Source organism: Lycium ferocissimum, chromosome 9 (assembly GCF_029784015.1).
Source record: "Lycium ferocissimum isolate CSIRO_LF1 chromosome 9, AGI_CSIRO_Lferr_CH_V1, whole genome shotgun sequence".
Lineage (NCBI taxonomy): Eukaryota > Viridiplantae > Streptophyta > Magnoliopsida > Solanales > Solanaceae > Lycium > Lycium ferocissimum.
Window position 1 is genome coordinate 16444578 of NC_081350.1, and position 12575 is coordinate 16457152.

Consider the following 12575-nt stretch of genomic DNA (forward strand, 5'->3'; position numbering starts at 1 on the left):
ATGTCTCGAGGACGAGCGATTGTTTAATAACCACAATATCCGATAACGACCCATTTGGTCGTTTAGCACTCTTCGGTCTCTTTTTCACTAAAATACACTTTCATACTTTAAAAAAAGATATTTTGACTTGATGTGAGGGCGTGGTACGGTAATTTAAGTGATGGGTAATTTTTAATATATTTACTTAAAGGTGCGAATAGTTTAGTCATAGAATTTTTATTTCGCTTAATTGAGGTATAAGTTGGTGAATACCGTAATTTCTGAGGGACAATTATTTTAGTTGAATAAACAACTGACCCCAAAAATTAATTTAAGACCTAACACGGGGCCCATAAATAGGAGTGAAATTAATGGAGTGTGGTTCACATACCAAAAGGAAGAAAAAAAAACCGCCGCATTCGGATAGTCTGCAAAAATTTCCGTGGAAGGAATTGAACACCATCGTGCATGCTTTTTATTTGCTCGGTCACGTTTGGGTTAGGGGTAGAGTAGATTTCTAAAATCATTAGTCATCGAGCGGATAGCTTTGTTCGTCTAGTCCTTGTTCCTTTTGCCTAGAATTATCAATTTGTGCATTGGCTAACATAATGAATAGGACAAGTAGGGGACAACTAGTACAACATTGGGTGGCAGCAAAAGGATGATTGGATGGGGGGAAAAATGGCTTCACACGTTTTTCTTGCTTTTCTTGTATGCACTGTAGCAATTTTCAGCTTTCTTCAAGCTTTGGAAAGTGCCCCATGATTTGTTTATTATAATATTGGTTTGTGCAGAGAACTTTTACAATGGTCAATTGAATTGAGGACTAAAGGTAGGGTAATAATTAGTTAAACCACTAGTTAGCGATGAGAGTGAAAATTTGCATAGAAATTGATTCATACGTTTTTCTTTCTTTTACAAGGACACTGCACGAATTGTAATTGCTAATATAAAACTTCTTTTTATGTTTTTCGTGTTCCAATTTCAATCCTTATATAAAGGATCTATATATTTTTAATATTAGGTGTATTGGATTATATGTGTATTTCCAAATTCATGGTATTTAAATTGTGGAAAGTTAGATTGTGTCTTAAGTCAAGATTTTGGGATAATTGAAGGTTTTGAGCGCTAGTCTTAAGAAGTGAGAATTAATTATTTGAGAATCCACTTGTGAATGAAATTGACTAATTTTTCCATATATGACCCTTAGGTTATGGGTGAAATGAATTTTCAATAAAATTTTAGTTTTTCCTCAGAAGGTTCATTTTTCGCGGTGCGTTTTTGGGTTTCAAATATAAAAATAGCAATATGAGTGTCCTTAGATTCGTATTCTAATGTAGATTGCGTATTTGATAGACTTCGATCGTTCAGAGGCTCTACGCAAAAACCCATTGGTTTGATCGTTCGTGAAGATGATATGGCATTGAGGTAGGTTACGGTACTACTTTAGTTAGACTCGATTAGAAAAATCTTGCCTTGTAGAAATTGACGGGGGATAACATGTTAGGCTTTCGGGCATGAAGTGTTGGAATTCTAATTAGGTTGGTTCTAAGTGTTGGCTTGTCGCCAAATGTGTTATTTGTCATTTATCACATGTTTGTATCCGTCACATACTAGCTCTCGCTCATCACAAAAAAAAAAGAAAGAAAAAGGAATGGTAATATTGATAATTGAACGGACCCGACGGCCCATATGATTTGTACTTGTTGATTTTATATTGGTGATATTGTTGAGATTGATATCATGCATGACACGCTTTTCATATTATTGTTTTGATGATTGGTGAGGGTGAGTGATTGAGAGACTCCGAGGTCTTTGCGGAGATCGAGAGTGACGAGAGAGACTCGAGGTCTTTCACTCTAGACCGAGAGTGATTGATAGCCTCCCGAGATTTAAAAAATGGATAACGAGCGGTACATGGACTTCGCGGGTCCCCCATGGGTCATTTTTTACAGGCAATTTTTTAATTATGTGTGTACGAGTGGGCGGAGTGAGAGAGACGTTGCATTGCATTGCATTCATTCACTCATATATTTGACCGATCATCCGCGAACTATATCCGTCTTGGTTGATTTCATGATTCCTTTACACTTTACTTGTATATGATATGTGACCTTACCCGTTTGCTTATTTTATGTGCTACTTGTTAGTTTCACTTCTTCATGTGTTATCTAATCAAATAATAAACAATTTTGTTTTAGGAAGAGTGTTGTACCGATACTCTTCTTTCACTTTTGTTGAGGTAGAGTACGATCCAGGGTCAAATCTACACCCCGTGGAAAAACCGATACGCGAGGGTGACATCTTTCAATCATTCGGGGTGAGCTACTTAAGTCGTCCGTGGCCCCCGAAGGACCTCCTTTATTTATTTTCGATTTTGTATTCGACGTACAATATGTAGCCTTCGGTATTTTTACTTGTATTCCGTACTATGTTAGCGCTTTTGTATCCTTTGACCGTATTTTGGGGTTGTAACCCCGTGACATTTTAGTTATGATAAGTATTTAAGACTTGATAACTTATTCTTATTTAATTTTTCAATTATTTAACTTGTTATTAGTAATGTGGTTCGCCTAATGCTAAGGGATAGTGTAGGTGCCACCACGACTCGGCGAATTGGGTCATGACAAGAATTCAAAGTTAGAATTGATTGGGATTGTGCTTTCAAAGTTTTATTAAGTTAGAAACCATAAGTTATTAAAGTTAGAATTGTTATATTTCAGAATTCAAAGTTAGAATTGGTAGGTATTTATGCTTTCTTAAATTATTGATGTTCAATTTGTGAAAAAATGTAAACTTTATTTGACTAGTTTACTTTTCATATATATATATATATATATATATATATATATATATATATATATATATATTTATTGCGAATTATTTATTTTTATGTTCATTGTCAATGTATTTGTATTAGCTTGATTAGAATTGGTTGGGATTGTGCTATTTCCAAGTTATATTAAAGTTAGAATCCATAAGTTATTAAAGTTAGAATTGTTATTGAGAATTCAAAGTTAGAAGTATTAAGTTTGTGTTTTCAAGATTAAAATTGTTATAATATTTCTATAACCTCTAAACTAAAATGTAGACTTTATTTGATTAGATTTACTTTTCAATTTTTAGAATTAAAAGTTAGAATCCATAAGTTATTAAAGTTCGAATTGGTTGGGATTGTGATTTTAAAAAATATTAATGTTAGAATCCATAAGTTATTAAAGTTAGAATTGTTATTGAGAATTCAAAATTAGACTTGGTTGGGATTGTGTTTTCTTAAGTTATATTTTAAGTTAGAATTCTTAAGTTATAATATATTTCTATAACCTCAACATTTTGTGGGTATTTTTGTACATGGATCATCATATGTGGATGTATAATAGGACTATTAGTAATCGTGTGGGTATGAATGATGAATTTGTTGAAGGTATTTGATGGTTTATCACACATGCAATATCACTTCACCCTTTTCAAAATGAAGGGGTAATTAGGTGTCCTTGTTCTCGTTGTCGGTGTATGAAGTATTTGAAACCGAAAGCGGTTAGGGTTCATTTATATGAGGGCCGCGGGTTTAAGCAAAATATATGTTTGGAGCGATCATGGAGGGACCGAGGGGTCAATGGTATATTTTATAATATGGTAGTTGGTGAAAGTAGTGTGTCGCGGAATATAGTCATGTCCAATATGATAGAGTTAATGATATGGTTAATGATGCTTTTAGCGTACGAATCGGGTTTGAACCTAAGCAAAATTTTGAGAACCTCACCATGAAGAAGCAATGTGCTTCTATTAAGAATTAGAAGAGGCTAGTCGTCCACTTTGGGTAGGAAGTCAGCATTCTAAGTTGTCTGTTGCAGTTAGAATGATTAACATCAAATTAGATTGGACTATTGCTGAAGCTGCTATGGACTCAATGATTAAGCTTGTGGGGGAACTATTTAGTCCGGAATTTGACATACCTAAGAGTTACTATGAAGCAAAGAGATTGGTTTCCAAATTAGGATTGTCGTATGATAGAATTCATTGTTGTCCAAACGGTTGTATGTTGTTCTATAAGTAAGATGTTGATTTAAATGAATGTAAAATATGTGGACATGCGTGTTATAAGCGGACACTAGTGGGAAGATGGTTCCAATTAAGTCGATGCATTATTTACCTATTATACCTAGGTTAAAGAGGTTGTTTGCATCACGAGTTCTACTCCTCACATGAGATGGCACAAAATAAAATAGAAGGACACCTAGTGTTATGTGTCATCCATCGGATGGACAAGCGTGGAAACATTTTGACAGAACTTATCCTGATTTTACTAGTGAACCAAGAAACATTCGTTTGGGTTTGTGTGCTGATGGTTTCACACCATACTCTGTTTCGGCTGCACCTTATTCTTGTTGGCCTGTATTTCTTACTCCATGTAATCTACCGCCTGAGATGTGTATGACAAGTCCAAGTCCCTATATATTCCTAAATTGTGTTATCCCTGGTCCTCGTAATCCAAAAGTTTTGATTGATGTCTATCTACAACCTTTGATTGATGAGTTAAAACAATTGTGGTGTGAAGGTGTAGTGACATATGATGTATCAACTAAGAGCAATTTCAATTTGCGTGCTTCTTTAATGTGGACTATTAACGATTTTCCTGTGTATGGGATGTTGTCTAGTTGGATGACTGCTGGAAAGCTTGCTTGTCCTCATTGCATGGAAAATAGTAAAGATTTCACTTTAAAACATGGCCACAAAAATTCATGGTTTGATTGTCATCTTCAGTTCTTGCCTATGGATCACCAATTCAGGAAAATGAAACAAGCATTTAGAAAGAATAAAACTGAAAATGATCCGCCACCTCGAACATTGTCAGGAGAAGAAATTTGGGGGAGGGTTCTTCACTTGCCTAAGGTCACAGAAGTTGCCCCTTATAGACTACCTGGTTATGGTGTTGAACATAATTGGACTAAACAGAGCATATTCTGGGAGTTATCGTATTGGAAGGATAATCTTCACGCATAATGTTGATGTGATACATTTGAAAAAAATTACTTTGATAATTTGTTCAACACCGTTATGGATGTTAAAGGCAAGACAAAAGATAACCCAAAAGCTAGATTGGACCTAAAGGAATATTGTAGGATGCCACGAATCGAATCCTGCAAGAGTTAGCGAATAATAAAGTGTTCAAGCCCAAGGTTAGTTTTTCATTCACTTTGGATGAGAAACGAGATTTGTCAATGGGTTAAGAATTTGTGGATGCCGTAGGGTATGCGTCTAATTTTGACAAGCGGTGCCGATATGAATGAAGGAAAATTGATTGGTATGAAAAGTCATGATTGCCATGTTTTCATGGAAACTTTGATTCCTATTGCATTTAGCCACCTACGGAAAGAATATGGAAACCAATCACAGAGATAAGTTTGTTCTTCAAGGATTTATGTTCTAACACTTTGATGGTAGAAAACCTTCAAAGAATGGAACACGAATATGCCGATATTACAACTAAGCTCGAGAAGATCTCTCCATGTGGCTTTTTTGATGTGATGGAACATCTTCCATTCATCTTGTACAAGAAGAGGCACGCCTTGAGGCCCCAAACCAGGAGGATGTATCCTTTCGAGAGGTAAGGAACCAAACTTACTACCTCTTTCTTTAATGTATTTTGTTAACTAATTAATGTTCCTATTGATATTAAACATGTACGGACCATTGGGTAAACGCAAAAAATTGGCTAAAAAACAGAGATCCAAGATTGAAGGATCTATTTCGATGTGCGTATCTTGTAAAGGAAACAGCGCATTTATGTTCATATTATTTCGGAGAGCAAGTGTCGTGTATGAGAAATAGGCCCAACCGTAATGATGAGGGTGGGGTTCATCCTAACTACCCACCAATGTCCATCTTTAATCAACCAGGACGAGATTCTAAAAAGCCTCCAAAACGAACCCCGAGTAATATGGAGAAATCAAATGGTGTGACACATGTTTTGCTCAATTGCATGAAATTCAAGTATATATCGGTGAGTGTCGAATTATGTTATTGAATTAAATGGGTAATCGATAAGTGAAACTAATGAAAATCTCTACATATGTCGAATAACAACTTCATAGAACTTGAGGAATGAAGCCATATATTCTAAGTTTTCCCATTGGTCGTACGTATTTTGTAAGTGTGGAAATTCATTGCATAATTTCAATTAAATGTAAGCTACATATAAGTTATTGAATTTTAATTTTCCTCCTTATTATATAGGTTTATCATACGGAGAACATTCCCAATTTGTGAAAGATATAGCTCTTGGACTAGGGCAATGAAGTTAGGACAATGAAAAAGTACATTGTTAATGGTTACAAGTTTCAAAACCAAGAAGTTTCTCAATATAAGAAGACGAATAATAGTGGAGTGTGCATTAAAGGCGATGCCGATGATAGCGGTGTAAGCATTGATTATTATGGTGTGTCACAGAGATCAAAAACTTAAGTATCCAAAGCTTACCCTAAGAAGAAGATAACATTATTTCGGTGCGGTGGTTTGATCCAAGCTAAAGAGGTACAAGGGTGAATCGTCAACATAACGTAATTGAAGTCAAACACACAAGACAATACAATCGCTATGATCCCTTTATAATTGTACAAAATTCTAAGCAAGTGTATTATGCTCCATATCCCTTGCGTAGAGATAAGACTGATTGGTGGGTGGTTATAAAGACTAAGCCTGTGGGGAGGATTGAGGTCGATAATGCATTAGATGTGGCATATCAAAATGATGTACCAATTGTTCATCAAATGGTGGACACAGAGTTGGAAAATAGTCTGGAACATCCTCAACACATATTAGAAGACGTTGATGAAGATGATGTAACTATCATAGAAAATGTTGAGGAAGAATCGACCGATTGACCTGAAACGAGCGATGGGGAAGAATCATCTGATGAAAATGAAACAAGCGAGGATGACTAGTTGCATGTTAGTTTAGTCTATACTTGATAATAACACAATTCTATACTTGTTAAATTTTTATTCTAACGTTATTAACTTTCTGTATGCAGATGTCATCAGGTGGTAGTGATCAAGGTAGAGGTAGAGGTAGAGGTAGAGGTGGAGGTACTAGTAAGAAAAAAGATAAGAGACCTATAGATCCTACAGCTACTAGTAGCCGATTCCTCCGCTCCACACATGCGGCCTACTCCGCTCCTTTTTTTATACCTCGGCTCTTCTATGCAAGCCCCGGTCCGTCGATCTTTCACGCACCACTTCCACCACATCATTTACCCATCCTACTTTTATACCTACACCTATGTATTGCCCACCACGTCGCGTTGCATCTCCTAGCACATCGGCCACTTTATCTCCTTCTCCTTTTCCAAGTGGTATACCTCCCAGTGTATCTAATTTGCGCCTTAGAGATAGCAGCTCCGAGTCAACCGCCATCCGGTGGCCCGTCCGACCGGTCTCATCTCCGTCCTCCGTCGCACTCGCACCGGTTCCCGAGACATGCACCGGCATATCATGGTTTACACCGGGAGATGATTCGATCGGCCCAAGTTTTCATCGTGCTCGAGGAGTAAGATTGTCTTTTACTAAGTTTTCCTAAAGTTTTTTCATCTTAATCTTATATGCGTTAAATTTTTTTAGCCTGTAAAATTATCCGGATCACGAAACTACAAAAGACTTGCCGGATGTTGTTCGGAGGCTTTATGGTGATCGGTTTTATACTTCATGGGGTGAAATCCCATATGATACTCGACAAGCTATGTTTAGAGAGTTTAACGTATGCATCTTATTATATATTTCATAACTTGTATTAACTTTTATATAAATCATCTAACATTAGCCATTTGATTTGCAGATGTTTTGTACATAGGATTCAATGGACAATGATAGGGTTGCTGCGAACTTTGAGAGGAAGGGGAGTGCAAGGTTGTCTGATTGGTTTTCGAGGGCTAGAAGGTATATGAAGAAGCCCTAATGGCTAAACACCGAATAGTAGGAGAAACTTAAGTCATATTGGCAAACTCTTGAGTTTATCGCCAAGTCTGAGCAGGAAAAGGCTGCCCGTGCGTCCCAGAAAGGTGGCTCTTTGCACACTGCGGGTGCAAGAAGTCAGGGGCACGTGGCTAGGACAATGGTAAGTAGTTTTATACTTTTAAAGTTACCTACGATCAATATATCATTATTAAGTTATTAATTTTATCTTTAACTTTTTTTTTTTTTTTTTTTTTTGCGTAAAAAAGGCTACATGGGATGATGCCAACTCAGGATCGCCTATTCCTAAAGACCCGTAAAAAAGAAGTAGGAGTCCGATCCGATCGTATGGGTTGAGTGACAGGCTCGTGATTCCTATGTAAGTGATAATTTTATTATTTAAGTAATTATATATAAGTTTAATTATGATATATTCGTTATATACTAAGTTTCATTTTTTAATATACAGACGCAATTTATGGATGATGTGAACCAGTACAACCAAACTCAGCCTGAGCAGTCGAGCCGTCCTCCACCGGAATTAGAGATAGATTTTTGGTGTAGAGCAGTCAAGGGAGTACAAAAGGGTAGAGCGTATGGTCTAGGCCTAAGGAACAACTTAAGTCGCCTTCGGTCGATTGCGAGGGTGAAGGGTCTTCTCGACAAGCCAAGGCATTGATAGTGTCTGTGTCGCAGCTATGGAGCACGAAATCGCTGAACTTAATAGGAAATTAGCTGAGACTGAGGCAAAAAGAGTTGAGGAAAGTAACTCCATGAAAGCGAACCTTGAATCGCTCATGGCACAAGTTATTGAATGTGGACAATTTGGTGTGCCCCCTCCCCCACCCCCCTCCGACCCAAGATGATGATGCATTTATGATGACGGTGATTACGTAGCTCGGACACCGATGATCGCCTGTAGTAGTTTGATTTAATAATGGACTTATGTTTTATGGACTTATGTTAAAACTAGTTAATGGCACTTTTGGTTGGACATTTAAATATTTTTGGACTTTGAAGGTCTATTTAGATCGTATTTGATATGCTTAGATAGTGTTTGATGTGTTTTATTATTACTTAAGGTGATTTTATGTGTTTGTAGCTCTTTTGGAATTGATTTGGAGCATTTTAATGCTAGTTTTGAATAAATTTTTTAGTACCGGTTTTTGTGCAAGTGTGTGGTCGTAAAATGCAAAGACATTGCATGCGGTGAAATTTTCCAGAAAACCTTAGGTTACTCGTCGGTTTTCTGGAAATTAATTCTTAAAATTTTCAAGAAAATCGACGCACTGTGTCGGTTTTTTATTTAAAATAAAAAAATTTAAATAAAAAACCGAATTAGTGCGTCGGTTTTTCATAAAATCTATATTGTTTTTATTTAAGATAAAAAAATCAGAAATTAAAAAAAATCAACGTAGTCCGTCGGTTTTTTTTAATTTTTTTAATTATTGGATAAAAACCGACGGACCACATAAGCGACGCAATCCGCGGTTTTCAAAAAGTGACATTATGTAAACCGATGGACCGTAAAGGGTCTGTTACCCGTCGGTTTCATTGAAAAAACCGACGCGGTCCGTCGATTTTTTCCGTCAGTTTTTGGCAGTTTTTTAGTAGTGTAAGAAACAAGAATAAAGTGCATATTTTATCATAATACCCATATTATTGGTGTCTGACTTCTTAATGAATTTAGAGAATGATTTTGAATGGTAATAAATGCTAAGGGTAAAACAAGAAAAATAAATTATTTTTCTCTTGGTATGTGAAAGTAGACAAGTTACAGTGAAAATCTATTTTTGAAATAGAGGATAAGTCAAGTGGGCTTTAGCCGTCGAACCCGGCCGAAACCCGCCCACCACGGCCCGGACAACTCACTAAGAGGTGTAAGGGGGTCGGGCTAGGTGGGATTTATTGTGGGCCGTACGGACAAGGTGGACAACCCCACCGCCCCGCCCACCCGCAACCGGGTGATGCCCACCGGGCACCTGGGTCCGCCCACTTCAAATAAAAATAAAAATAAAAACAAGATAAGTACTACATTTATCACTAATAATAAATATTTTAAAAACATTATATCCCAATAAATTAGGAGTCGCTTTTTACGGAGCACTTTAGTTTTGTTTAAAATTGTATTTTAAAGCTAGACAATCTTGTTTTCTCAACAAATATACTTTTGATACATTTTCGATATAGTATATATTAGATTGTGATAGTACTTATCTCAACAAATATACCTTTGCTAAATCATTCAGTTCAATTTCATGTGTTTTCACAAGTGTCTACGCAACACACTAGTACCCCCCTCCACCCCCCCCCCCCCCCCCCCCTAATAGGCTAATACCCGATGCTCCGACTTGTGGAGATATATGTCACCACAATGTTGACATTTAACATGTTCCTCATTTACTCGCTCAAATGCATCCACACCGCACTTGAAGTTGATCTTCGAACTCGAGGAGAAGGTGGAGGTGAAGTAATGTACACTAGTTGAATAGCAAATTTAGATAAAGAGAGAATTGTGGAAGAATTGTGTGAAAATGAAGAAGAATGGAGGGGTATTTATAGTTTGAAAATATGAGCAAAGTGCGGTTATTCATAAATTTAGGGGTTCAAATAAAATTAGCAACTACTAGTTTTTTAAATTTACAACGGCTCTTTTTGAATTTGACGACGACTAAACTTTTTTTAATTTAGCAATTTTATCATTAGTTGTAAATGTTAATTTTATTATTAATAGTAAATGTAAATGTCTATTTTTGTATTAGAACTTTAAAAAAAAAAAAAAGGCCAGGCCCGGCCCACTTAGCCCACTATGTACCCCTACCCTAGCTTGGCCGGCCCGACACCCCTTTCCTCCTCCAACCCGCCCACTAACTATGGCCCGGCCCGACCCGGCCCCATGTGACCCCCATTTATATGGCCCGGCCCGGCCCACTTGACACCCTTATTTTGAGAGATATTTCTTCCATTATAGTGTTTTCACACACTCTTCGTAACAGTGTGACACCTCTTTTCATTATTTCGTTAAGATACGCTTACGCTTTAAAAGTCTGCAAATCCATAATGGTTTCCATATGTTAATGATGCATGATTGGAATTTCAAGAGAATGCATATATACTTCTCAAGATATAGACTTAAACAATCTATCAAAGAATTTTGCATTTCATACGTAGACTTTAGTTAATCTTCAAAAAAAAAAAAAAAAAAAATCTCTTTAAAATTCTATTAGGTACATTGGGAGAATAAGGACAGTGCAAATTAAACCCACACCTCCTATCAGGTAAAAACAAAACTAGTTCCCAATAATGCTAGTACTAGATAATTGTAAGCCTTGATGGTAACTAATCTTCATTTTTAGGTATGAACATTTCAATTATTTGACGGCGCCCGACTTGGGATTTTTTTCCCGATAGGGCAATGGATCGTTGTGTCTTGCAACTTGAAAGAAACAATTGAACTACAATTTTTGACTTTTTGTTACTTAAGTCGGCGTTGCTTTCCCTTTCTCAAATTCTGAATATCCATCTACATTTATGTGGCACCGTTTGACTTGACACAAATTTAAAAAAGAAAGACTTTTGAAATTTGTAATCTAAAACAAATCTTGGACATTTGTGTGACTATAAATCATTCACGAAGGCTAAAGGAGAATTTTAAAATTAAGTTGTTTCTAATTATTGAAAGGTGACATTCTCTTTGAGACAGTCTAAAAAGGAAAGAGTGACACATAAATTGGGACAGAGGGAGCACTAAAATATAGACGAAGGTCGAAGGGTGTGGTTGGAATGAATAGAAAAATATTTTCTTGGAAAATAAGTGGATCTCTTACTTATTTCCTAGTGTTTGGTAAGTAAAAGACATTATCCCAAGAGCAATTATATATATGTAATCTAGCAAAACATTATGAGTTAGATCAATGGGGAGGGGAGTGCGTTCAGGGGTGGGAATAGGTTAGGGGCGTGGGTGGTGGGGAGGAGACAATGAACTTGGAATATCATTTATGAAACTTGTTTTCCCTACTTCCACTAGGGAAGTCATTTTCCTCATTTTAAAGGAACTTGTTTTCCTAGAGAATATGTTTTCCAAAACATTTTGAGCAACCAAACATGAAAACGTTGAAAACATTTTCTAGAAAATATTTTCCTCCATACTAAGCACACCCGAAATCCTCCTTATTTTTTTTTATATAAAAAATTATATTTTAGATTTATTGTGCCAAATCTTATAAAAGAATTTTTATTTTATCTATCCTCTCCCGTGCTCCCCATTTCTCGCTCTCTTGGTGATCGACTCGAACACACGATCTTCGGGTTGGAAGTGGAGGGGGGAGGGTGCATACCATTTGAGCAACCCCCTCACTTGAATCAATGCATTAGAAGGTCCAAATCGAAAACCAAACCGAGGCACCCGCCCTCCAATTTCTATTCTTTGTTGTGTCTATCAAACTTTTTTTGTTCCACACGTGAGTCATTCTTTCGATTGAGTAGGTGAGAATCCCCGTCCTTCAAAGATCGACATGATAATAGCGTGTATAAGGTTTTATCTAACCAGCCCTAATGCTTTATAGGAGACAGGGGCGGAGCTACTCTTGCCCGAGGGGTGTCGCCGGAGAATTACATTGTATAGATTGGTAAAATTTTAGTTTTATA